Below are 26274 nucleotides of genomic sequence, written 5' to 3'. Positions count from 1 at the left end.
CATGTAGTGCCTTAGCATCAATGTGCGCCACGGGAAGAATGTGTACAACATCCTTGTTTGAAGAAAGAAGGCTCTGTATCATAAATACGTGGGCAGTCTTTGCCGCAGTTGATGAATTTGCCGCAGCGACAGTTACAAAGCCAGCCTTGTAATCGAAAAAAGACCGCAGATGAACCTCATCAAGCATTAATGTCACAGTCTTTTCATGCTCTTTAAGTGTGCTTACAATCCGCTTGGCATAAGAAAGAAAGCTAGCTTCTTGCTGCTCCTTTACGGGGTTAATATCACACGATGAACACAGTCTCCTGATAGTATCAGGATGCGGCATCTTAAGCTTCATCGAATTTCTCAAGAATCTGTATGCGTGAGGGGAAATGGTGAACAAAAGGCTAGAAAAAACCAACAAATCTGGGGGATACCGGCTGGCATTATTCAAAACGAGATCAACTTGACTCTTCAAGAATTTCAGCACCTCCAAATGCCATTCTCGCAACTCGCATGCAAAATGTTCGCCGCTTACTTGCTCTAGTAACGTCGACACCAATCTCAGTAGATGACGGGCTTTCTCAGAAGGCGCCGCGCTGATATCCTTGCGAGTCTGTTCGATGATCTCTAGCACTCTCTTCAAATCTCTTAAGTCACATATCTTTTCAGGAACTAGCACATCACCACAATTTCTCACGACCGTTTCACCAAAAAATACTTCAATGCGAAGGTCAGTAGACACAATCACCGAAGTGCGGATGGTTGGAGCAGAATGCAGAGCCAAGTCCAAAAAGTAAACCTTGGAGTCCTTGTGGATTACAGTCCAGAAGTCTGAATGCTCAAATCCTGGCAAGGCGTTGAGCAAGTCCGCAAAACTACTGAGCTTATTTTTGGTTTCCTCTTCTGCTTGCGTTTGCAGCGAAAGCATTATTGCATTGTGCAAACAAGCGGCTTCCAATCGCGCTCTTTTCACATCCGGTGCTTCCCGAACGCATGGTTGCGGACGCGATAAGTAGGCATGGCAGCTGGGAAACAATCTCGGCACTGCAGTTTGCTTCAGACGACTGTTCTTCAGGGTGACTTCGACAACTTTTCCTGTCTTGACGTCTGTGTAAGATGTCGTCTTCAAGTAATCCGATGGCAAGAAATGCTTTTCACAGAGCTGAAACAAAATAAAAAGATGTTAGAAACGTGAGCTCGACCAAAACGCAGAACAAGCGTGCCGACAAGTGCGGAATTCCCATCTAGCGTGCAACCATCAACGGATACTTTGGACACTATGCTAAAGAAATCGATATATCTGAAAACCCTGATAAACAACACAGAGAAGGAATGCTTACCACTGTGTACTTCGTTGGCAAGAAGTCCTTCCGGGGAACAGCTCTGGTCCACGCTGCCCGCATAATTGGGTCTGAAGGAAATCTGTGCACTCGCACACTTGGCCCTCCGTCATAATTTGACTTGCAGTTTGGTGCACAGCAACAGCCAGGCATCGTTGCGCTTCAGTGGATGACCATGGGAATGATTAACCACGCGCACGCGACAGATAGCAAGCGCGTATGTGATGCAGCATGCTCTACCACGGCCGCTCTGGAAAGACGCGCGCGTTCCTTCTACGGAACGACAACGCGGCGCGCGTTTGTTGCGTTCACGACGCGGCGCGCGTCGCTTTGACTGCCTCCCCCTCCCCCATCTACCGCTGTCATCTCACTGTCGTGACGTATTGACGATTAGAGGAGGTGATTCGGAGGCCTTGATATTTTTTCTAGGTGGCTTTGGCTCTTGCGACGCAGCGATTGCTTGCATGTCGTGCACGCCATTGAAAATTGAAAGTGCGTCGCTGAGCCCCGTGCAACGCGAAGATGGCTCCATGCATGGAGGAAGGAAATAAAAGGAGGGAGCATGACGTCACGCAGCCAGCCTTGCCAAGCCAACTCGTCTTGAAGCCAGCAGTGTCGGCCCAACACGTGACCTTTTGCGTCAGGATCACGCAAAAAATGAGGTTTGCCGAGACTTCGGGTATGGCGCCCGGTAGCTTTTAATCGAAGCGCGCTCGTTCGGCTACGGTCCCTAGAATTCTAGGGACCGTAGTTCGGCGCAGACCAGCCGGTGGTTCAAAACAGAACCTCTCCGGTAGTGCTAAAACCTACCGCGCGCTCTGACATTTTGATCACGTGTTGGGCCGACACGGTGGGCTTCTATCGCGTGACGTCATGCTCCCTCCTTTCTTTTTCCTTCCTCCATGGCTCCATGGGCCCAGACGAAACGCTACGCCCGATGACGCGGAAGGCGTCGGCCGGTAAGCGTTTAGAATTTTTTTTTTTTTCGTTGACAGCATCGTGCCGAACTGAGCGTTGCGTGTTTCGCAGGTGCCTGTGTGGCCGGTGTCGCTCGATGCCGCAAAAGACAAAACGCGGAAGAGTATCGTATGAATAATATTCCACAGCGCACCTAGCGTCGTGTTCGTTGTTTTGAAAATATATCACATAGAAACAGGAATCATTTGTTTCTGAGAAAGCATAAAAAAGGGTTTTGTTCCTCTTAGGCCTCCGTAATAAGGCCTAGCTTCCACCATATGAATATTGCACGTCACGTGCCGCGTCAAGCCAATCAAAAACGAACGGCCTTTGTCGTCACTGTCACATGACATCACGTCACTTCCTGTAACAAAAATAGCCGATGTGTGTCGCCATAGTGCGAAATGAAGGTAGTTTATCCCGTGAATTAAAATTATAACCGCTTCGATTTCGACGTTGCCACTTGCGCAACAATATCGGTGCATTCCACAGTACCAGAAGAACCGATGAAAAAGACATGCTCAAATTGTGTCGCAGGGCCCCTTTAAGAAGTGCAATCGCACTTAAAAACATATGCAGTCATTGCGCTAAAAAATGCACCGCCGCCAGTGGTGATTAACTCACAACCGCTGGTTTTCGAGGCCGCCGCTCTACCACCGAGCTATAACGGCGTGTGTGGCAAGCGCGGCATATACGCATTCTTTAGCGAATAGGCGATGCCGAAAGAGCGTGAAATGTAACCGGCCGTGGTTTCGTTTGCATTCAAAATTAAGGTTCGGTGGCTAAATGCGCGGAAGTAACGGGAAAATAAACGCAGATACAATTGACATCGTCCAACAAGAGCGTATCTCGTGTTTTCTTGGGGGGAAAGACGCGTTGATGCAGATTTCTTTCGTCTAGGTTAGCCGCAGCTCAAAATTGCGAAGGGGCAGCAGTCATCCAACATTCATATAAGCAAAAAAGCGCCTTGCTTACACGAATAGTACTAATTTATCAAATACTAGAAATGAGTGGACATAAAGGAATGCCGAAAGTGCAGTCTATTTATTGAGAAACGGCCGGCGGCAGCCCCTGTAATAGATATGGCGTTATGCCGTTGACAATAATAATATCTGGGGTTTTACGTTCCAAAAGAAAGATTTGATTATGAGAGACGCCGTAGTGGAGGGCTCCGGAAATTTCGACCATCTGGTGTTCTTTAACGTGCACTTAAATCTAAGTACACGGGTCTCTACCATTTCGCCTCCATCGAAATGCGACCACCGCGGCCGGGATCGAACCCGCGACCTTCGGGTCAGCAGCCGAGCACCGTAACCGCTATACCACCGCGGCGGACCGCGTTGCGCCGTTGAGTAAAAAGTAATAGGTTCTTCAGCTGTGCCACCGACCGCAATGCGTCGAATGTCGTCGCTTCCTTTCCGTACAGCTGATTCATCGATAAACAGAGTAGAAAAAAAAACCTTTCCTGTGACCCACTTCGGCGTGATTTGGAGAGAAAATGAAGGAAGCAGCCGCCAGTGAGGATCGAACTCACGACCACCGGTTTACAAGACCAGCGCTCGGCCACTGAGCTATAGCGGCAACGATGGTTGGCGTCACTGGGGAGGCTAAGAATTAGGAAAGCGCCTCTGGCTAAAGCAATATTCGTTGTTTATTACCCTCTCATTTATGTCATGCGGGCCTTAATGGCAGCTCATTCTTCCCGTAAAATGTAAAACTTGGCGATGTTAGCAATAAATGACACTCCGGCAACCCAAGATTTCGAGCTCAATCCTGTCAACCTTGTGTGTGCTTTTGTTCCCTCGTTGGTTTCAGCCAGTCATCCATCAGACACTGACTTCAAGGTCAGTGTCTGATGAGGCACAGAAAAGGGTGTCGTGTGCCACTTTTCCAAGTAATCAACGAATGACCCCACAGTATCGGTGTTTCTTGCCTTCCGAATCGATTGCCGCAAAAATTTGTCCAATCCGTCAAGAACGAGCGGAATAACAGGCCTTTGTCGCGCATTTCACGCGCTTTGTCTCTTCTCTCGTCCACTCCAGACCAGTGCGCAGAAAAATACATAAAGAGGGATGGCACGGGGGAAAGAAGGTATGTCTACGCGCGTCATGAAGTTGAGCACCCTTTTCTAAACCTTGACACACCATCACCTTGATGCTATCGCTCTCTCCCTTTGTGATTCCTCTGCATGCAAATGTGGCTACTGTGCAACGTTAGCAGACTATGGAGCGCGGCGCCGGCACGTAGTGGTACCCTGTGGCAAGAAGCGTATCTGACTTAGACGCCGCTCTTGGTTTACGTCAGCTATCGACCAACAGCAGCAATCTCCTCTTTGACAACATACAGCTGCAGCTGTACATAGTGAGGACGGGCCTCTGTATGAAGAGAGCGCACTTGAGAATGGCAACGTCTCGCTTGGCTTGTAAACGCTGCTTGCCACGGACGACTGCGAGATTTGGCTGAGATGTTCACCGGAGCGAATGTTTCCCTTTGTATGTGTTTGTTCACCAAGTGCCAGGGTTGGTTCATGACCCCTTCAAAGCAAATTTCACCTTAAAAATAGCCTTTGCATTACTGCGTCTTCGCACACCTCTGCAGTCTTTTGAGGGTGCGTTGAAATAGCTGCCTTATATCCATTTTGAACACAAGGATTGTTGTCTGGCAAGACAAGGAACGGATGTCTGCCTCTAATATGGTACCCGTACGAGTCCTCAGTCTCAGGGTCCTCAGCATGCTCTTTCCTGTACCATCCCCAGCATTTCGTATATGTAACAGCTGTTCTACATAAATTCATGTGGGTGGGTATGAACATATGTCAGTTTTTTAGCATGTTGGGCTGAGATAGTTCGTTCCCTGACATTTTAATATGCCTTTTTTTGCATGAATCGTGAACCGGACATAAAACGCTTACTGTCTCGATAAAATAAGCATATTAAGAAGCGGTCGTCATTTCAAATACAAGAGCGAAAAAGCACGTGTGATGAAGTTCGATTTCATTTGCAGTAACGCGTTCAGGGCAGGAGAGGAGTCGAAATACAGAGACAAGAGTCGGTCGTGCTTTTGGTTTGGAAACCGTCGTCCGTGGTTTTGCGGTTGTAGCACGAAAATTATGAAATGCTACGAACGATAACCTACTGATAAGTCACGAAACTCTACCACAAGTAGATAAATCGACGAATTTTTCATTTCTCGCTCAATACAGATAGTTAGTTAAATCACGCTAGGAAATATTGCGGTGAAGTTTCATTGAAATAGCTCTTGTAATGTTTGGAATTTTATGCACTCAAACTAAGCGCTACTGCATTATGTAGTGATTAAAACACGAGTGCTATGCTAAGCTCATAGTGAAAACTCGGCCTCTGGCTTGTGCCCGAATGTTGGTTGGTTGGTCGGCTGCTTTGTGCACCAGTGCAGCCCGTGCAATGGGATATGAATCGGGTGGTATACAGCTTAATAGTGTCGCTAAAGTATACTCAGGCTTTCTCCTTCATCATTTCTTATATAATGGTGCCTGAAGTGCGCAGAAATCACCGATTTTTTAATCACAAGAACAAAATCAATCGCAATCGAAACTTGCTCTGAAACAGCTGTATTTTAGCACGACTTAATTTCCTGCCATGCAATGAATACATTTGTAGTGCACAAATACAATATGACTGCTTCATTTCATAAACTGAGGAAGTCCCTAAAATGATGAAATAAATAAGCGTAAATAAATAACAAAACTTCATGCACGGGCATTGTGAGCCAATCGTGAGTCAATACTAATTTTGCTCGCGATTTGAAAACCTGGCCAGTAAATATGAGTGTCCCAGCATGATATTGCAAGTAAACAGCAGCTGACGATTGACTATTAAAGTGAGAAACGGCCAGAAAAACTACCGGGCAATCTCCGACCGTCTCAAAGAACTGAAGTGTAATTCTAATGAAATCTTCAAAACGATGATGCGTTAATATCATTAGCCTTGAGGCACAGTAATTTGTAATACGAGTAGTGGGACATGGATTCAAGAAACCGTAGGAATACTGCCTGTTGGGACAGTTCTGTCCCACAGGCATTGAGTTGCAGCGCGACTGGTCCCACGTGGCATGCGTGGCATGCAAACGCGCTTCTTAAAGCATGTTCCATGGATATACTGGCACTCTCTGAGGTGACTCAATTGTCCAACCTCGGATTAGGACCAGCCGAGCTTCTTCAAGTCGCAACAACTTACTAATATTCTGCGCCTGCTAAAAGCCGATTTATAGACGTCAGAAACTCCGTAGTAATCACCAGATCAAAGAACGACTGCTTAAAAGCAGTGGACTTTGATATGGTAGGCGGTCATATCGGATTTGTTCGGTACATGGGTCGTGGGTGTGCCTACAGCATACACCTTGCACTGACTGCTGGGTGAACTGTGGCTGCTTGGCTAAAGCAACGACATATCTTCGATGAAAGATGGAATGTTTAAGAGCTTGGCTAGCACCCGCTACGTTGTCGGCTGTCACTGTAAACAGTAAAGCTCGACTGGCTGCGGTGGAGGGGGGTAAGAACGTAAGCGTGTTGTCCACAGTTCACTTTTGATTTCCGTTGATTGCTCCTTTTTAGCTTTCATCGCCCCGCATAGATAAGGATTGGAGATTATCAGCGTTTCTTTGCCAGACGGCGAACAACATGGGTCCCAACATGGTACGCTGGATGCTGTATTGCCAAAGTGACAACTTCGGCAGCTCAGTATGCGCGCGACCGCTTCCGCGCGCTTCAATGTATTGAATTTCGGTACTTGCTTTGTGCAACTGGGCCGAGTACAGAGAGTTTGCGCCCGTTTATATCTTTCTTCACTTAAAACAAAATATACAAACAAAATTTGCAGTTTTCCGCTCTTGAACACAAGAAGGCGATAGCATGGCTGCACTCGTGTAAGACAAATGAGCGGCAACGGGCACGTGCATATCTGTTGCTTCGACCCCTTTTGAACGCCTCATGCAAGCAGTTTTTTCTTTTTTTTAACACGAAAGTGTTTTATGCCGGGGTCCACCAAGACTTCAGTGACGTATTTCCGTCACGGAAATGACGTCGAAAAAATATACGCAATCAGATAGCAAAGAAAAAAAGGTACCGTCAACTGGCATCGAACCCACGACCGCTCGGTCGGCAACAACAGATCCACGCTATCCACTGCGGCACGCTATCCACTGCGCCACGGTCACAGACTCTGAAGGCTTTACAAACGCGCCTTTTATATCTACCACTATCCCGGTCGGCTGGGTGGTGTTGACCTCTGGGAGTGGTAAGGCAAAGTAATTCGTCATTGCTGTGGCCTCCACGACTAGCACCTGCAACGCGTTACGCGTCCGTCCCATTCGGCGCGTTTTCAATCAAAGTTCAATTTTGTCAATGGCTTAACACACCGCGAGGTGGCGACTTTGCCCAAGCGTCGTAAAAGCGTCGACCTCGTTCAGCATCACGCTAATACAAACCAAAAATAGCTCTGCGACGCGCGTCTGCCTCACCTGGCTGTCCCCGCGTTCCCCGTTGTCGCGCTCGCCCCGAGAAAAATTGCGGCCGTGCTACCGGGGCGACACGACGCGCTTTGCGGTTCCCTCAAGTGCGGCCGTGGTTGTTCAATCACATTTTAACATGCCGCGGGATGGCGAACAAGCTCTGCGTCCAATATGCGTCGCTCTTCTGGCTATCACACCTCGTTCACTGATTACGCTTTGACCGTTAACTATTACAGCTACCACAAGGGTTTGTTTAATCATTTAACATGGACGTTAGTCGTCGGGATGGAGATGTACCACAAATCATCAACGTGGGTGCATACAGGTTAAACGGCGCCATTAGCTGCCAGACATTAATATACATTGTGCAAACTCTCTTATATCAATGTACAGTAAGCATTCAGTTACTTCTGTAAGGACACGCTTTACTTTCGTGTTATTCCGATTCCTATGACGGAGGGATCAACCGTGTTTTTTTTTCGAAGGTATTTCAAATCGGTTATGCGAACTCAGAAAGTGAAATTGACAAACACCCGTTGGTAGCATGAAGCCACAAGGAAATTTGCACGGATTTACTTGTGCGTTTCCTGTCCTTTTCTTCTTAAAAGGTGTGCACACTTATCGGTGTGTCCGCTATGCCTCTGTCAGGCAATACGCACGACTACGACGCTGCGCACTTTGTTGCTGTTATAGCTGATGCTACTTGTGAATGATGGTTGAACCCTTCGTAATGTGTGGGAAGCTTTAATGCAGTCATTCGATACGAAGTTCACCTGCATGATGCCACGCCTGGCGCGACTCTATACGTCTGTTAATTTCACTCTCCGCCCGGCATGACACCTGTATGTTGTCTTTTTCCAAAGCTCTTCCAAACACCCTCCTGACTTTGCGCAACACCACTCGACTGCTGTGGGTTCCATTTCAGCTACAGCCTTGTTTCTTGTTTTATGTTGTGGGGACTTTTTTCAGTCGAGTCCGTGCAAGATCGTCGGTAAGGCAACTGCAACGTAAACAATAGCTTTGGCCTTAACAGCATGATGCGTGTACCCTTATGTAAAACTCGTGTGTTTGATGTCATGTACTTGTTGCGCTCATAAAGTTTACTTAAGAAGTGATATCATAGTATGATAAGCCAGTTTTGTTGAAACGCAACATAGAAGGCCTATTCCTATGGTGTCGAAGCTTGGTAACAGAGGCGGTCCAGAACATGTCGCAAGCATCATCAACAATTGCGGTCACGGTCGTTACCATGAAAGGACAACATGGGCAGTGAGGAGAGGCAAATAATCATAATAATAATAATCGATTTCGAAATAAAACACATGAGCAGCTTTATTTTACACAGAACAGCATGTTATTTTAGTTAGGTTTATGTGGACGTAAAGCGCGCAGAAAAAAAACTCATCGCATCATTCATTAGAATTATAAACTGTCTTTTTGTTATCTGTTTGAAGTGGGAAAAATAGGGAGGAAAGGGCCGATCAAGGCGGTGCATAAAAGAGCTCTTGAAAAGTCAGCCTGCTCCTATACGCTCCCGTCAAATGTTATCGTGTTTCGCTCCTCCCTTTAAGGCCGAACCATATAAAGCGTTTTTGCCGGCGTTTCCTGGCGTTGCGTCCCTCGGCGTCGTCGCATCAACGCCGTCAGAGAGGGCGGCAAACCATATGAAGAGCGTTAGCTCAGCGTCACACAGTGTGACCAGAAGGAATGAATCTGACACCTCGTAAAGCAGTGTACAGTTTCCGTCAATGGACCAACAAGATATATTTCTGATTATAGCTTTTATGTCTCATTAGCAGTTCTGTGGTGCAGAAAACGAGTCACAGTGACACAACGCCACCGAAAAGTCCATTTTGTTTATTTGACTTGTAGCGCCAGCTATTGGCATTAAGAAGAAGCACAAACTTGTAATATATGGCCTCTGAGCTTGAAGCTGCCGTATATCTTTGAGGCCCCGTATTCGGCCAATACACTCATTCCTGCTAAGCCTACCGATGAACTTGAGTACGGCACTCGGAAAGACTTCAAAGATATCACGATCCCTTTGCTGTCGAAGCTTCTAGGGAACAAGCTAAGTCAAATACAAGCATCAGTTGAGAACTTAAGGGCCACACAGTGCACGGCGACGACTTATTAGATCCGAGGCGGGCGGCAGCCATTTTGGCAGCACCGACGACGCCGTTACGTAGCGGAAGTCGCTGCCAGCCGCACGCTGATTGGTTCTGCGTCCATCGAACTGCTTCCGACGTCGACGCTGCCGCCCGTGATGTCTGGACCGTCCAGAGGTGGACGTTTCGGCCACCGTCACCGGTAGCGTCGACGTCGAGGGACGCCGGCGTACGAAACGCCGGGAAAACGCCGGCAAAAACGCTCTATATGGTTCGGCCTTTATCCTCTGGGTTTGGGCGACACGAATTTTGCGCCGTCCGAGCGCGCTGTTTTGAAGTTCTGTTAAATAAAAAGTGAATGTTTTCTTTGAAGTACGAATGGAGTTAAAAGCACCGCAAAAGCGAAGACGTCAGTGGTGTTCATGCGACTGCGGTGACAAACAGTCAACACGTGGTGAGAAAGTCCTTGTGCCGGGGTGCGATGAATTGTGTAGATATCAATAGATGGCTAGACTGACTGACAGATGAATTCTCTTCTCACCTTTCACCATAGTGTTTTGATACCCTAAATATCACGGTATCAGAACGTCCGGTGATGTCACTAGCTGAAGAGTTACAGCAGCAACGTTTTGCTGTACCAATGACGTCATTCGTGACATTTGTGGACCAGATCACGTTACTCTCCCGCATGCGACGGTGACCGGAACTTCCGCTTCGGCGCGTTTTTAAGTATGCTAACCGACACCTCTACGAAGCTTGAAAAGCCACAATCCGTAGGTTCTAATTAAGGAAAACTGCACGATGCCAGTTCAGTAACGCTCGTTCCAGGCTTTACGCGCAAGCATATTTCTCGCGATGCTGAAAAGGCGAGAATGTAAAGTGCTTCCAGCTGTTTGAATTGCGCAACTCTTCTTTCTGAAACATTGCAAACTTTACTATATTCGCCACCCCATTCGTTGACCTTTAAGAAGGAAATATGTTTACAATCGGGCTACCAGCCGCAAATTTCAAAAACATCCATACCATATCCGTAAGGCAGGGTTCGATTTCTGAAATTCACGCAACGCTGAAATTCCCTATATATTCGTCGTTACAATGTTACAGTATGTTCTTGTCACTTTTATATCGAACCCATGTGCATAAATATGTTCACGGCGCATTGTGATACGCAACCGATAAGTGCGTTTATAGCGGCATTTTTCTTTAGATCACTAAAATTAAAGTTAATGCAGAATCTCCTCTGACACTCGTGTACGTGACGCGTAAACATAGAGTTTTGTTCTAGGTTGTGTGTATATCCTTTCCCAGAACGCTGTTTTCTGGCGGCATTCGCATGGCTTCTCTCATCTTGCAAGCGCTTGTCAGCGTATGCAACGGCACGGGCATACCGCCACCACAGAAACGCGAGTAGGACGTCAAATTTTCTCAAAGTTGGAATTTTCGTGATCTCTACTATCCTCTATGTTGGCTTTACATCTTATCCTGCAGATGTCTTTTATTCCACTACTGTGCAGTTTAACGTACTATTCATAGAAAGCGTTGTCTTTTAATGTTTGTGTTCCACCGCGGGTACTAAGTATTTATATGGTCCTGAAACATTAATATTTTGGAAACGTGGGTTGGTAACGCAGCCGTTAGAACACTAGCCTTCGGAGCGTGGGGGCCCGTGTTTGAACCCCTCCGCCAAGAAAATTTAATTTGTATTATACTTTCCTTTCTTTTTTTTTTGGCGATGATAGTCTTAACGGACGGACTGTTTTCTCGTTGAGTCCGACGATGGCTTGCACACGCACTTGGAAAAACTCACTCGCGACAGTTCCACACCGTGAAAATTGTACAACCTGCGGAGCATATCTGAGGATTTGTCTATACCTCTGTTGTCGCTTGGCTTGTGTTTATCTGAGTCTGAGTCGAAGCTGCGGGTTCGCCCCTCTTTGTTGGCGCTCGGCTTGCCTCCGAGTCTTCCGAATCTGATGGTTACCTCGCAGTCGCTAGAGATTCGCTGGCTCCTACAGACGAATTAGCTCTTCGGCGACGCCTGCGTTTACGGTCGAGCGCGCTAGCGTTCCAAACATGCAGCCTGTTCGCTGTCCACGGTGGGAAACGAAACCTTTATTTGTGATGCAGTCGCCCCCTTTCTTGACCTATTTGGTATTGAGTTCCCCTGTGGCGCCCTCCTTTGACTTATTTTAGTACTGACTTTGTAGCGGCATCGTGCCTTAAAGGAAGACTATAACGGCGGCTCGTGGGGAACGGTCCGTGGCCTGAAGAAAGGCAAAGCAAGCGCGTGGCTCAAGGCAAGAGCAGCCCGTGCGACGCTCTTCCTGGTTCTTTTTCCTCAGACGGAGATTGACCGTGGGCTGGAGCCTTCCGTATAGTAAATGCTCCTCTTCACTGTGGCCCGTCGTCCTCACTTCCTTTGCACGCCACAACCTGATCTGTAGCGTGCTTTTTTGATATATTTACGTATTATATGCATGATGACAAGCGACGCCACGAGACGACAGAACAAGCGCCAGAAGTGCTTCGAACTTAGAAACTTACCGACATAGCGACAATATTAGAGCGCAAAGGCACGGCTCGTTCACACACGCACACGCCCTCACATTCAGGCACCAAACATGTACAGCGCTCTCGTAGAGCGGTGTACGGGTTTGTGCCTGAATGTGGGGTCTGTGCGTATGTGAATGTGGGGTGTGTTTGGGTTCTAATATTTTTGAAATGCTCTGCCAACTAGCTCAAAACAAGTCCTTGTTGACAGACATTGACTTCCATTAGCTGGCAATTGCTGTTACAGTTCAGGGTTGCCAGTCCTGCTTATAGTAAGCGGATTTGGCTTCTTTTTTTTGCCGAGTCGCTTGTAGAATTCTAAAGTCGCTTATTGCGTTTTTGGGGCTTATTTGGATTTTCCCAGTAAATATGGCTACTTTAGTGATCATCATGTTTACCAATAGCTCGTTTGTCGTTAACTAATAGGGCACTTCATGTCCTTTAGTAGATGAGTGTTGAAGTCAAACATACGTTGGGGCAATCAGCTAGTAACGTTAATCATGCATTGGCAAACGTGCATTTAACCGAATGGAGACTACCCTGTAGACAATGTTAAAAAGTAAATATGTGCTTTCGTTCATACATATAGTTGTGCATATGTTCGCTGTACAAAATAATTGAAGCGATGTTTTCAATTCCCCTTCCTACCTGAGTGAAAGTTCTTCATTATTAATAAGAAATATTTTTTGGACTTCTTCGCGAAAGTCGGGCCGCTTTTTTGGGGCTTCTTTTGTGATGATTGTTTGTTTGCTAGCTCGGTATCATCTGGCAACTCTGTGTTAAATGTGCACTTGGGCATGTAGCGAACACGTCTCAAGTTTTCCTTACACCTGCCAGCACAGAGCGCCTCCAAGATGGCAGCATCAGTAATAAAGTGAGAATCAAAGTAGCGCCTTAGAGAAAGGGAAACTACGTAAAGAGCGGACACTGCCATAGAGTCATGCAGGGAATCAAGAGAGAGCTAGCCCCTCTCTTGAAATGCATTGGGACACCAAGTGGTCGCTTATGATAGTTCGCAAGTTTCAGTTTTGATTCCGTGCGCGTGCAGTTTGAAATTCTGGAGTGTCCTACGTAGATTGTTTTTTTTTGTTGTTTTAATCGGTAGAGACGTTCTCTGTGTTATATTTCTGAATGGCCTAGGTGAAAATATTTTTTTATCATCAGAATACACAGGTTGCAAGAATTATTCGCGAGCCGTCATTGCAGCTTCCCTCTAGGCAACGTGCAATTCCCGAAAATAGAAGGAAGACGTCTTGTGACATTTATTTTGTTAGGTAAAAAAAAGGAGAAAAAAAAATCACACAGCCAATACTTATTCAACGCTACCAGCCCTCTTGCGCGGTAGCCACGCCAAAGTACAGAGCGGCCGCTGCCACGCGGAGCTTCACTGATCTGCGTGAGCTGAAAAAAAATCGAGAGAATGCGTCAACTCAACATTCAGGCTGTACAGGCAAACTACGAGGAGACGGGAAAGGGCACAAGCGTTTATCGCGTGGATTTAGAAACAATTGCATTTTTCTTTTACGAACATCGCATTGCGAGGATTGCTCTATGCTTTCATGATATAAAGCGTTACATTACACGACAATATTCTATGCGCCTTCAAACCCACGAGCATGCATATCTAAGTTCCAGCATCCGTGGTAGAATGCCACGTATACAGCCCCAACCGGCAGGCTATCGCAGATGAAAACTTTATACAAGAGCGCGAAATGAACGCGCGGGGCGAAACCTTTTTCGACCGTGCCGAAGCGAGAATTTTCGAGGCACGCGGTGCTTCACGCTTCTGCAAATTATATTGGGCCAGGCGTTTTAGAAACGCGAGTGACGCGCGTCATCACTTGATCGCTTCAAATGCTGGTTGCGTTTTCGACACGCTAGACCATTTGTTTACACCGAACCATCGTCATCTGATAACGCGAATGCAAAAAGAAATTTGCATCCGGGGAATGTGAAAATCGTCACGAACCTTTCATAAGTTTACGTTGAAGCGCCCGATTCCTAGCTACGGCTCAGTCGCAACATCCAACGTACCCTATTTATAAGCTTAACCACGCATTAACGCGGGTAACAACCCTACTACGCAGTACATCGATGGGCACAAATGTGAGGGTTGCCACCTTCCTGTCGTCATCTGGAGCAGACGACACCGTATTGCCGTGCTCGAAAGCGCCACTATCACACAAAATATCACTCAATACCACGACTTCTCGGAGTGACTAAGCAACAACAGATGCCGCCGAAACACGCATGACAGCGGCCCTGCTTCAATAAGCGCCGTAGCAGGTCTAGTGATAACGTCGTATCGCCGGTGTCGCTTGGTGGCAGAATGCTCTTTCACGAATTTTCGCGAACAAATAAAAAAAAGAACGAACATGCTATACATTTATATTGCACACCTCCTTTTTTCTTGCGCTACTTGCGCCACCTGACCTCCTCTTATGTCATCAAGGTCCCTGTGATTTGACGCGAAAATCTCGAAGGCTGTTGGGCGAGAAGGGGGCGGGGAGAGCTCGATCCACTTATCGCTGAGTGTCCGCTCTAGTCTCGTTTCCCGTTCTCTATAGTAGTGCATAGGGAAATGCGGACGATTTCAGTCATTGCCGGAAAGGCAAGGCCACACGTCGCTTAAGTGATCCTGAAAAGCCTCTGCGCTTGATCTGGTTATGAATCAGCGTTCCGCCACGAATTCAAATTGCTTGACTTATAAACAACACAATAACAAGTACTGCAAAAAAGAAATTACATTTCTGTTGGATCCTTTAGTCAAACGACTGCAAGATCAAAAACAATGTTTGGAATGGGGCCATTTCAATGTCTGCTACGAATTCCTCGCCAAGGAAGGGGTAGGTTCCTCGAAAAGAAACAATGAATGAATGAATGAAAATCTACGTATAACCTCCTTTTGATGGTTCTGTAAATTATCCATAAGCGTGGAGCTGTGTTGTCTGTTGCGGCCACGGTGGTTGCGGCCTTCCTTCGAACTTTGTTTTAAGGCGGCATCGGCATGGCGTCTTTGATCCTCTTCCTATAGCGTTCGCCAGCGTCTGGAACGACCCCACAGAAGCCGAACTCCGTGATCACTGAAATGCGAGCTTCGTATCAAATTTTAGCGAAGTCTAAATTTTCCTAGTGTCTAAAACCCTCCATATTGATATCAGATTTAGATCATGTCCTCGACAAGGCGGTTATCATACTACCACGATGTTCTATAAAGCCTTCATAGAAAGTGTACCTTTACATTTGTTTTGCACAACGTGTACAAAGCATCCGTATAGATCAGATATATGAAAGCAATGTAGACACCAAGATCTTCGATGAAGACTTGAGGAGCTGCTGCCGAGAGCTATAGAAAAACTCCCTGTGACGACATGAAATACTGTCACGTTCAGCAACCTCACGTTGGGTGCCAAAGCAATGACGTTGGCCAACGGATGCGCCCTCTGCTACATTACCTCACGGGCATCTCCGGTTTGCGGCACCAGCTCTACCGAAACGCGCAGCTGGGCCTCCCTGTAACGAGAGCATGTCGTCGACGCTATAGTCGTGGCCTCAGCGATTAGCTCCGGCAACGCGCCGTTGCTCACGGCGTTCTATTCGCACGGGGAGATGGCAATCACAAGAAGCGCGGTACGACAGCCAGAAGAGCGTCACTGAATGGACGCGGAACTTGGGCTAAGGTCGCTAGAACGTGGCATGTTACACATAACAAAAAAAAAGATCTAGATCCAGTGCTAAATGTAGCGCTAATTTTGCTCTAATTCAGCGTTAATGCTGCAGTTAATGTAGCGCTATGTAGTTCGTGTGTAGGCGTTGGTGTGGTTCTAAATTTCGCGCTGAACCCTGTGCTAGTGTCGTTCTGGTATAGGTCTTGGTGTAGCTCTAAATTCCGTGCTTAATGCAGCCCCACTACCGTGAAACCTCAGGAAGTGCGTAGCACGGGCAAAGCAGCGGTTTGCTTTGCAGTCACACACTTGACATCGCCTCCGATATGGCACGCTTGCCGAGGCGGTGGCGCCCTCTCGCGCGCGACGCGGAAGAATTTTTCACGACTTTAGGTCAATTATTGCAATTAATTGTTCCTTATTTCTGCAGTTTATATTATTTTAGACCTCGTTAAATTATTTTGCACTCGTTTTGAGCATTTCTAGCCTCCTGTATTGGGCACCGCGTGACCATGCGACATAATACAGTGGGTGGACTGCAAGCCGGGGCCCTAAAAAGCTGCACACTTTAAAAAATTAAGCATCTACGCACTAGCTGTGCAAATACTGAGTAAACAGCGGAGCTGGTCGCCTTTCCTTTCTCCTTTTTCTCCTTCTCATCCTCACTTCCTTTTCCCACCCTTTGCTATGGTATACAAAAATGTGCTATACTTTACCTTATCCCCTGCTCTTTTCCATCCTCCTCAGCCTCACTTATCTTTCTCATCCCTTGCTATGCAGTACTATACAAGTTCACGTAGTGTTTTTCCCTCTCTGCTCCTCCTCTGCCTCCTATTCACGCTCACATCACTGCTCCTCACCCTCAGTTCCCTTTCCCATCCCATTGCTACACTATACAAGGCTATGCTATGCTTTCTTGCTCCCTTTCCCTTTCTTTCTATAGCTTTTTTATCTCTCTCTGTATTCTTTCTATTTCTTTTGTTGTCTCTTTGTCTTTGTGTTTCTTTTTCTCTCTGTTTCTCTTTCGGTAGCTTCCCTTTCTCTCATCACAGCAACACAATCACGTACTTTTCTTCTATGTGAAGCGACGCACTGCTGTGCCAAGTGTTCCAGCAACGCGCGTTTTTTATCTACTCTCCACGGACATACCAAAAGCCTTAACAGCTGCGATGTTAAAAGTAACTCCAAGACCGGGCTAGGGGGAAACGCGACGGGCGGTCGTGTCTCCTCTAGCAAGGCCGTGGTTTGTCACGGGACCAGCATAAGCGGGAAAAGCGGCGTTACAGCCAGCGGGGCTATTCTCAATGTGCCCATCTAATGTACTGTACAATTCAGCCGCCGCTGATTCGCTGGAGCTCGGCGAACAGCAAGCCCCTAGTTTACGGTTCTTCTTCAGCAACGTCATTTTAACGCCACAAAACTTTCACAGCTCTCGACACAGATGAGAGGGGTGGAATGCCTTACAGCGCAACGAACGCAGCCTCCAGATATCTGCTTTTGGGCACCCGAATCTCGGAGGCCGTTCCTACTGGGATCAAGTAAGCTCTCGAATTAGGATTAATGCGGCTGCCTGCCTAACGCACATGTGAAGGTCAGCACCATTCCCTGCACCGTTCTGAAGCATCTGGAACACGCTCATATCCAAGGACAGGCTTCTCACATTTCTTAAAATGTTCTTTTATTGTTTATTTCGTGTATTTTTTTTTTGTCTTGCGCTGGGATTGTGTTGGGCGGGTTCGGTGCGTCGACGTTGTCAAGAGCAGGATGACGTCACGGCTCGCCGCTTTCTCAAGCTAATGCATGCGCTCCACCGACGTGGACATATGATAGACATGTAGCGCCCTCGTTCGGGCGACAAGCAAACGGGAGAGCGCGCGACAGCAAGAGAGGGAAACGAACACGGCGCAGGGCTGTGGCACGTGAAGCCACGGCTCCGCTCCCTGCTGGCGTTGATTCTGGTTCAGGCATCTATTTCCATCGCTCCTAAGGTATAAGCCCACAAGTGGTGACACCGGACCACGGAATAACATTCCAGGAGCTTCCACCGGACACTCACACCGAGTCAACCAACCTCTGAGCCGCCCGTCACAATGGCGCTACGACCGGAGGAATCCACGGTGCACTGCGTCCTGTTACCGCCGCAGTTTCCCGAATTCTGGCCGCGAAGTCTAGAATCTGGCTCGTCAAGATGGAGATTGGTTTCTGTCTCCGTAACATCGTCTCGCAGCAAGATAAGTACGCCATCACGCTAGCCATTCTTCCTCCTGCTCTGCGATGCGTTGTGCCTCCTCCAGGGCCACAAACATATGACCGACTTCGAGGTTTCATGCTAGCTCTACCGCAACCGGCAGTGCCACGTCACTTACTCCCTGCAGCGTTAACCGTTGGTTTCGAACGTAAAGCCGTCACAGCCACGCTGCCCAAACAAGCTAAGTCAAGCTGTCCGATTTCACCAGGTTCTGACGCTACGGCATCAATCAACTCCCAGGTAACCACAGAGCCATTGCAAGACATTGCTTTCGACGCGGCGCCCAGGACGACGCTGTACACGTCACGTACTATGAATGAGTGTCACCTCACGCCAACAGCTTTGTCTACCGCACCTGTCATCGCCGACGCCAGGATTCATCTACAAGTACAACTCAGTCCACCGACACTATCATCTGATGTGTCAACGCCAGCGGCCGTACAAGAACTCGCAGATGCTACGGATACCTCTCCGTCAGGTACACGAACAACTCTGTCATCAGGCGACGCCGTGCTACTCGAGTATTCTCGACGCTCACAGCGTGCGCGCTCCAGCCACGGGTGATGACTACTGCGGCGCCTCTGCTGCGCTCGCACTCTGCGTCTCCGTGCCCGCGCCGACGCTGCAGAGTTTCAACGCTCATGTTCTTTAGTGGACGACGTCGGCTGAGACGCCTCTTTCGCCCGATCTCTTTCACAGTGATTCGTGCACGATTGGCTAGTGGCGCGCTACTTAAACGCAAACGTGTGTACCGTGTCGCTTTCGTTCACACCGCCGATTTCTTGAGATCGCAGCGACAGCGCGTGCCTGTGAGCGCAAAGGAACAATTTCATACCGGACGATTTCAGGTGCACAAGAAGGTGCATAGGAAAGCATACACGACCGCTACATCTCCACGTCTTGAACGCACCGTCTCGCACGATTCACTTACAATCTCTACCCGTCCTCTGTGCTAGTCTCAGGCCCGACCTCCCGAAGAAAATGGAGCAGCCCTTCACCATTACGCCATCGCGACTGGGACTTCCAAATGAACATATTTTGAGTGAGTGAGTGAAGGAACTGTATTACCCTCTTTAAGATAGGGCAGAGGCTGGAGGGGCGACAGGGAGGTCTGTGATCCAGTCCCAGTAGGCGTCCGTCACCACTTCGTGTGGCGTAACTTCAGCCTACCAGTCGTGGCAGGCCTCCGCTACCCTACTCAGCTCACCTCAGGACTCGGTCCTGGAGGGTGGGATCGGAGCTGCGCAGGGCAGTCTCCCACAGCTCCTCACTACTAATAATGGTTTGAAGGTGCGGGCAGGAGATTTGGTGGGACACTGCGACATGATATGCGATAGATCTGCTATTGGACAGGGCAGAAGCGACATCTGGGTGACGGGGCAGGGAAACATAAGTGCAGGGTTCGCGGGGTAAGAAATGTGCGAGCTTGTAGTTGCGGTCACAATATTTCTCTATGCCGCGCTCTAGGCAGAGAAAGAGGTGGATATGTTAGGCATTGGTGTCTGTAATGTGTGCAAATGTGTGTGCAAATGTGCGTGTAATGTGTGCTGGCGCGCCGACGCAGCGACGACAACGAAGTCGATGGAGGCGTAGGTGGCGAGCGCGCAGGCCATGGAATAAAGCAGTTGGTTAAGGCAACGTTACTAGAACAAACTCAGTTTCAAAGCTCCGTATCTCCGCCAGCGGAGGAGGGTGGTCCGAACGGCGGTCGCGAGAACTAGCGGCGCTGCAGTTCCGTCTTGCGCCACTATCAGAGCGTCGTCTGCTGCCACGGCTGCGGTCCGCCGCGCAGCTGCTCGCGGCAACTGCGCGGCAACTTTCTTATTGTACTAGTTAGGTGGATACTTAGGTGGATATGCATAAGGTCGTCTGCATGCATTGGCCCGCGTGCGTTGTTCATTGATTGGCTAAGAATCGATGTTCGGTTTATATTGCCACGCCCACTTCTTGTTTTATTTTGATGTATTCGGGTTTGACCAGCAAGGACGGTTATCAACGCTCGACGCTGTCCGCGAAACACTGTTCGAGAAGCTTCGCGATTGTAATAGATCGTTTTGGTAAGATTGCGCGCTGCACGCGAATGTTCCAGCTTTGGCGAGAGATAACGCCGCCACCAGCGATATTGCTGGAAAGTTCGATAGCGCCTGTATAAAAGCCGACGCGCTTGACCGCTTGTCAGTTGATCGACGGTCGACGCTCTGTTCGCCGCTATCAGTCTATTGCTGTAGTTTGACTTTCAGTTTCCCGGCCACAAGTTCGGCCAAATAAAGAGTTTCATCTCGGACCTGCTGACTGCTGCGTTCGTCGACGTCACGACCCTGTGACAATATTTGAGCTGTCTGAATTGCGCTTAACTTCCAAGCATAGGAGTTTCTAGGCGAATGAGGGTTTTCAGAGTAATTTTTATAACTACCACCACAATTTTAGCCGCTGCCGTCTTATCTAGACCAAGAACAACCCAACACGTTTGTAAAAGCCGTTATAGTGCACAAAGAAGCGTACTTACTCGAGATACAAAAAGGTTCTAGAAAAACAGTACTCATGTTTCTACAATTTATTGAAAAAAACTTTCTCGAAAAACATCACCAATGCTTTGGAATGTTTACAAGACACGTTTTCGCGACTGTTGAAGGAATACTGACCCAAAATCGGAAAATTTTGCGAGAACTCGGGAAATGAAATCGCTGTGTGCAATTACATCGAATAGATGTCGTCTCTGAGCAATTTTTTCAGTGGATAGTTATATTTTCGGTGTCTCATCTTTCTACGTCGCATCCTTCTACGGTGCCTTAAACAATTCGAACAGATCGGCCATGATGGGCATCGAGCAGTTATTCGCGCGTACTCTGTCGCTAGAAGAGTCGTCAGTATTCAACTTCGCCCTCAAGAGCTCGGAATATCAGCATCAACTTTGGGCTGTCCAGATAGCTTGCGATGCGGCGGTTAGGCTAGGTCTAACTGTCCCCACGTGGGAGAGGCCCGCGGTGTCACCCTAAGGGGTGGCACTTCTCCGGATCTTTAAATAAAGTTCTCCGTACCGTACCGTACCGAGCACATGTTACATGCCCGCAGCACTTTACACTGTACGACAGCCGTTTGCTGTAGCCGTTCACTTCGCAGTTAAACTGCTCGTCAACTACAATTATCTTTTACACAATAAGTCTCCGTTCCCGAAGCAAAGTGTGGGATTGGGCTAGTTGGTATTCCATTATTAAACTGCTCAGCGCAAAAAAATTTGACACGGTACACATAGTAACGACGAGGACCAGCGCTGGTCCTCGTCTTTTCTATGTGTGCCGTGTCAAATTTTTCCGCTGAGCAGCCCGTTCCCGAGCCGGCGAGTGTAAAATATTCCGCACATTTTGTTCAATACCTCGTCGCAAAACCTCTCAAAAATCCACTGCTTTGAAGGCATAGCGACAGCTGACAACTAATGGAATGTCAGTGTGATGCAACTCTCAGTCTCGGTAGCGTATATACGTAATCGCCTGCCCTTCGTTTTGCTGTTCTATTTCTGGCGGCTCCTCCAAATTGGGCACTGGGCTTTCGTGGGACGCCGTGCGTTTTAGGGGGGATTTGTGCCTAAATCCCGAACATTTTGGCTTTGAAATGTGGTGTGGAAGTACTGGGGACAAGCGCGGCACGGCACCTGGCGCGAGTTCCCATTTTCCACGTGGGATCAAAACTTCTTGTCCCGCAACGACACGACGATAGTGCTTTACAATGCCGTCACTCTCAAAATGAACGTCACAGACCTTGCATTTCGCAGTAAGCTTTCTATCTTTGCGATGCAAAGCTAGAATGGCGTAGGGTCTTTTGCAGGTCCGAAGAAGTGTCGTGAAGCGGAGTCGTCGTTGCGGTAGCCGCTCTTGCAGCCCGGCGCAAAGCAAGTCGGCATACCGCACTGTGAATCTGTTCGCCCTCGTTACGCTTCGTACATCATGCACGTGTCTTTGTACAAGACGCTAAGCCTGGTCAAGAACAGTCGCAAAAATGACGAGCTAACAAAGCGCAGACGACGCTGTAACCCACGTGCGCTCGTACATCGGCGGCGCCGATCACAACAAGCGCCAGCCGCGGGAGCTAGACGTGACTGCAGCGCCACTAGTTCTCACGACCGCCACGCGGACCGCCTCTCCGGCGGAGCTTTTAAACTGAGTTTGTTCTAGTAACGTTGGGTTAAGGTAGCGTTAGCTACACTGGCCTATCCGAGCGAGTTTCGCGTGGCTCCTCAAGAGCCGTGCTGCGCATGCGCGAGGATCAGTGATGTCACATAGCAGGCGCAGCGGAGTCGGCACCTCCCGTGCACTCCGTCGCCGCCGCCGGCTTGCGCTTTCCCGAGGAGTGACGTCATAGCCCTGGCAGACGTACTGTCGCCGGCGCGCGCTCAGCTATTCGCCTTCGCTGTGCAGTCTCCGTCTGACACTGCGCTGGAGCCGCTTGATAGCGCTTCTGACTGGCGTTTGTTATTGTAGTATAGCCATGGAGAAGGAGTGCGCGAATGCTGCTCAACGGCACAGAAGAGCGGAGAAGCTTAACTCATCGGATCCCGAAGCAGTTGCCTGGCAAAATATAATAATCAATAGAGGCCGGATTTTTAGGCACTAAAAAAGCTCGTTTTAGGCGCCAAAAATAGGCAGGCAAAACAACGCTTTAGGCTTCCAAAATAGTGAATTAGGCACAATAAATTTTCACATAAATGCAAATAATTTGAAACGAAGACGTGCGCGAGCTCTATCTACGAAAGGAAAACAAAAATGTTATTGCTTAAGATGGCACACAGGCGTTAAACTGTTGAACATAGCCGTGCAATGGGCTTTGTCCCGCACGGTTCGTGGAACACGGTCTCTCCCATGTTCTTCACATTGAGTCAAGATTTCATTGTCGAATCAACACACTCCTGGGTGTCTTCTCGGCATGATTGACAAGGGCAGAGCACAAGCCAGATCGCTAACACACCAGAAGGGAGGGATTCCTCCTACTGTCCGGGTCGAATCGCGTAGAGCCAATTTCTCCCCTGCCAGTGAATCACTGGGGTAGCCAGGGGGGAGAAGGGGTCCAACACCTCCCCCCCCCCCCGAAACTTTTCAGTTTTGCATCAGTATATATGCACGCATGCATACAAGCGCACTCACGAACATAATACATAAAGTATGGTTGAAACCCGCCCCCCTTCCCCCCTCCCTTTCGAAAAAAACATTTCTGGCTACGCTGATGCAGTGAACACCTTACAAGTTAACTTACAAAAACAAAAGCCGCGTGCACACTATATTTTCCTTTCTTTCTTTTTTTTCTGCTCTTCACTCCCCTTTTCCGCTGACGGCTCTCCACGGTCTCGCATTCGCGAACCGCGCACGCCATGTCTCTGCGGCGCCGAATGTGCGTGTCCCACTTTACGGCTGCTAGCAGATGTTTCCAGGAGTTGGTTAATCTACGGGACTCCTACAGTCAGTGTTGCGCGGTAGCATGAATAACGGTCTCAAACTGCTCCCGGGAGCGCAACTTGAGGCGAAATAGTGTTAATACAAGCACGAATTTTGAAAATAGGCATTTATAGGCATTTCTGAGCATTTAGGCACAAACGCCAAAAATAGGCATTTAAAGGCACTATAAAAACACTATAAAAGCCATTCTTAACCTCTAATTCATGCTCATATATCAAAGTGGCACGACAGGAGCGCAAGGAACAAAACAGGCATTTGCCTAAAATCCGGTCTCTAATAATCAAGCTACTCCTAGACAATCAGGAAAGCTAAGAATAATCAGCTGAACCTTTGCTAATGCTACGTTATCCTGGCATAGCCGAGCTAAGCCATTGGAACATTTTTTGTAACTCAATGTAGCAGAATCGTTCTTCTTCTGCCTCTCGCTGCAGACACATCAAGAATATCTCCCCAGGCGAGGCAGGCGAGCCTCGCAGAGCTGTATTTAATATGGATGGATGTTATGAGCGAGGCTTGGGCTAAGGTCGTCACCTCACTTCTCCTCATAGATTTCCTTACTATAAATATTAGAGAAAAATGTTACCCATGTGTAGATTTGGGGCTGTGCAGACAGCCTAATTCACGCAGACTGAACACTGCTAATATGTCTCCCTTAGAGCTAATAGATTCAGATAGCAGAAGTCAAAAGAGAAGAATACGACAATAATCAACGCGAATATGACAATGAACAGGAAGCATTGCATTGTCGGAACGCGATAATGAAATTAGGTAACTTCTACGCACAACTGAGAAACGCAGGACACAATCTCTTAATGCTCCAGAAATTCCAAATGCAGAAGTTCGAAAATAATCTAATACACTAAACACTGTTTTCCTTTATTTCCCTTTCGGCTGCATGGAAAAATAGATTAATAATCAAGCATCATCACCGTTCACAGGCGTGCGCAGGATTCCCCATTAGGCGGCGGGGGGGAGCGAAGTCTCACCGCAGTGCCGTCCCCTTCCCCGGTTGGTCTTGTTCGAAAGAAAACGAGCGTCCAAAAGCTTCGCAGGGGATGCAAAAAAATGAAAATGACGCGACGACGTGCTTCCCACAACGGCCTGCCTTTGGTTTCCGGCTTTCCTGGGGTGCAAATGCTAAGTAAACAGCTCTTGCAAAGCAATATCACTGGTGATCGGCTGCCATTATTGCCATAAACCTGCATGGACATAACGTTGCACTTTAAACAATATCGGGACAGGTCCGACTAGTAAAGGTATGGGGCAGATTTAACGCCCCCCTCAGTTGATTAGGGGGTTGTGGGGGGTGCCCCACCTGCCCCCCTCGTGCGACCGCCTATGGCCTTTGTATGGGGATTCAAGCATCCCACACTGATATAACGCCTTCTTCATACTCAATCCGTTGTACACTTTACGAACTTTTCCATAAAACTTCAGTGTAGAGGTGGAACATTAACACGACTGTGCCTGTTGGCCCCGAGAAATAACAGAGTCGGCACCTAGCGGCGAACAGACGAAACCCCGAAGTGTGGATACCGGTGGCCAGTCACCTCTCCACAGCAATGTCTGTGGTGTTTGTTGGTCGAGAATTCACGACGTAAGTTGACGGAGAGGGTTAGGTCGACGATGAGTGACCTCTGAAATCGTCATTCATTCCTCTTATCACGGAAATTCGTAAAGTCAGTCGGTCTTTAGCGCAGCAATGCCAAAAGCATTAGCTTGTTGCTACCGGGCACAACAGACGTGCGCTTGTCCCTATGGACGTGTTACGAGGATAACATTTGTTATTGCATGTCACAGTACCATTGCCTCTGACCACAATTCTCACTCATGTTCGCGACAGTGTCACGTGCATCCTCGAAGGCGACAAAATTTCGCTGTAGCGGGCCACATCACTTGCCGTCTCTTCCACGTGCACCGCTGACCGTGGCGTGCAGGCTATCGCATTCGTACTGCACTCTTCCGGGCTTAGCAAACAGCCGCACAGACCTTACATGAAGTGGACCCGTGAGACGAAAACAGGAGAATTGAACTGCGCATGCGCTTCAGGGTAAAAAATATCCTCAAGTTGTTCGGATGTGGTTGTGCGCGCCGCGTATCGCTATTTGTTGAGTCGCAATTTCCTAGGCAACTTCTACTAATCAAATTTACGCTGCTGGAAGTTCAATGTTGGCAGTGTATGAGACCTAATCTTGCCTGCACGAACGGTTACAAAGAGAGATAGAGAAAAAATTATATCTACACGAGCAATGGCGACAAACTCGCTCGCACATGTTCATTCATCGCTTGCACTGTCGTCAGTTTCTGGCTGGCGAACACACGCAGTTTAGTCTATACGAGATCACGCGCCAGCTTGGCGTGTTTTGGGGCTTATACTGCACAGTAATTAAAATCTTTGGTGACGCCCGTGTTACAGAACTCGAGCTATCGCGAAAATCCTTGCATTTACTACGAAGGTGGCGCATCAAGCGTATCGAGCGAACTGCATGC

At 48.2% G+C, this 26274-nt stretch overlaps 1 protein-coding gene and 1 non-coding gene across 2 annotated transcripts in view; one reads left to right on the top strand and one right to left on the bottom strand.

The window, feature by feature from the left end:
* LOC119395053 (phospholipid-transporting ATPase ABCA3-like) overlaps nucleotides 1–26274 on the top strand; it is a 263150-nt gene that overhangs the window by 68568 nt on the left and 168308 nt on the right. The gene's annotated exons all lie outside the window — the stretch shown is intronic.
* Trnat-ugu (transfer RNA threonine (anticodon UGU)) lies at nucleotides 3792–3863 on the bottom strand. The gene has a single exon. It is a non-coding gene; the product is annotated as a tRNA-Thr (tRNA).

The sequence above is a fragment of the Rhipicephalus sanguineus genome, chromosome 5 (assembly GCF_013339695.2).
Source record: "Rhipicephalus sanguineus isolate Rsan-2018 chromosome 5, BIME_Rsan_1.4, whole genome shotgun sequence".
In the NCBI taxonomy this organism is placed as follows: Eukaryota; Metazoa; Arthropoda; class Arachnida; order Ixodida; family Ixodidae; genus Rhipicephalus; species Rhipicephalus sanguineus.
The sequence above is the reverse complement of the archived record's forward strand: the minus strand, read 5'-3'. Positions and strand labels throughout refer to the sequence as shown.